This window comes from Mauremys reevesii, linkage group 14 (assembly GCF_016161935.1).
Source record: "Mauremys reevesii isolate NIE-2019 linkage group 14, ASM1616193v1, whole genome shotgun sequence".
NCBI lineage: Eukaryota > Metazoa > Chordata > Testudines > Geoemydidae > Mauremys > Mauremys reevesii.
In genome coordinates this window covers 23,422,368-23,424,391 of record NC_052636.1, presented here as the reverse complement: position 1 = coordinate 23,424,391, position 2,024 = coordinate 23,422,368, and the positions used below count along the sequence as shown (strand labels likewise).

Genomic DNA, 2,024 nt, shown 5'->3' with positions numbered 1-2,024 from the left:
GAAGCTGGGAGATTTGTCCCTCTCCATCCACCGACTTGCCGCTTACCTCCTCGCTCCCCCCCCCCCAGTATAAAGCCTCATTCAAAGACCCAGCGGTCACTATATCACTGCACACAGCAGTCACTCAATGCAGTACCAAAAATTAAAATACTGAAAATGGATGCTCCCCTCCATCCACCGACTCGTTGCTCACCTCCTTAACCCCTCTAGCTTGAAGGGGAGCTTCTTTTTCTTCCCCTTGCTGAGAAGCAGCAAGAGAAGAAAGAAAGGTCCGGTGGGCCAACTGGGTGCAGAAGCCAATGCTGCCTTTTCCTGCAGTGAAGCCCAAAATGAGGGACTTGCATTGAGTAAAGGCAGTGCTGTGCTTCCAGAAAAGAGCCCACTGCTGCAGGAAGAGGGATGAAACAGCCTGCTGAAGCCTGGGATTGAATCAGGGACCTTTAGATTTTCAGTCTAACGCTCTCCCAACTGAGCTACTTCAGCACCTGCAGGGGTGCCTTTTTGGGCTGCTGCTGCTCACCTTGAAGTTTATTCTCCATAAACCATCTCTCCAGTCAACAATGGCCAATGCAAGACGGACATCGCTTGCTATTTTAGCCCTTGGAAACGTCATTAACTAGTCTCTGGATCTCTTGAATGCTGCGCTTCAGTTCATGGGGGAAAGGCGAGAGAAGCGACCTTTGACCAGGGAAAGCAGGAGCTAGGGGTTAACATCCTAATGCTGTCTGTCTCCGACTGTAACACTATTTAATACTGGCCCACCCTGTGCTGGTGAGTGCTCCATTTCTAGATGTTAGTACATTTCAGTTACTGTCAAAATTAAAAGTTTCTATATGCTTAAAAGAAATGATTTTTTAATTTGCTTATATATGGCATGAATAAATACAGATTTACACATCCTAGCATGAACATTTATTGTCTTATATGATAGAGAAAATCATGCATCCAAACTGTGCATTAAAATCATGAAATGAGCTACAAATGCGATAAAAATAAGGTATTCAATGGTTTAACATATGGAGCGGGGCTGGGGGGTTCCGAAGACACGTCTTGCCTGGGATGCTACTTGGTCTAGGGGAGGCCCTGTCAGGGAAAGCAGGAGTTAGTCTCACATGCCTATTTCCAGGCTGTAATCTGTGGGCGCCCTGCTCTGGGGGCAGGATCGTGGCAGCCCAGACTCAGGGCTGGAACAGGCCCCGGATTGAGGGGGTGGTTGCAGGGTTTGCAGAGCTCTGGTGTCTCAGACAATGTGTCTCCCCAAAGCCTCAGATCTGCGCCCCAGAAGGCTCCTGCGCTGCCTCCGCTCCTTTCACAGTCTATAGCAAGGAGCAGCAGCAAGGGTCAGGGATGAGCCATAGGCACTCGGTGGGGGGCAGAGGCTTCAGGAGGAAACCCAGCCCCCAGAACAGAGGGGGATAGGAGGCTTTTTCTCTCTCCTTAGCCACGGGCTATAGCTCCGAGAGCTCTGTGAAAGGCCTCCCCGCCCACAGCCTGGGGAAGGGGAAGGGGAAGGAGTCCCAGGTTCTAGCTCGATTTGGAGGAGGATCACTGGACCCTAGAACCACTTGCTGCCCTTTCCCAGAGAAACCTGTGATGCCCAGAACGGGGCTGAGATAAATGCTGACAGGAGCCAGGAGTTGTTCCCCTGGAATAGCAGCAGAATTGGGCAGCTGGAAATCTCCCCAAAGGAGCTGAAGCCTTGGTGGGTCAGACATAGATGCCCCAGGTACTGCATGGGGGGCTTAGGTTTGTTTCTGGACAAGAGCAGTGAGAGTTTTATTGCCTCAACATTTCAGTAGAAAAATTCAGACCCAAAGTGTGTGTGGTGGGGAGGTCGATAGCGGTTTCTTTGGGTTTGATTTAGTTTGTTTTCTCATTCTCGTTGTAAAAGCCCTGGGTCATTTTGATGGGAACAATGTTTGTGGAAGGCCAAGGACAAGTAAGAAAAGTTAAAAATCTGCGTTGGAGTGAGGGGGTCTCTGTGTGCCAGGGCAGGGGTGGAGATTTTCATGGGGAGGGGGTTA

General features: G+C 50.1%; 1 non-coding gene across 1 annotated transcript; it reads right to left on the bottom strand.

The window, feature by feature from the left end:
- Window positions 1-410: 410 nt before the first annotated feature.
- TRNAF-GAA lies at window positions 411-483 on the bottom strand. Its single transcript has one exon. It is a non-coding gene; the product is annotated as a tRNA-Phe (tRNA).
- Between the last annotated feature and the right edge of the window lie 1,541 nt (window positions 484-2,024).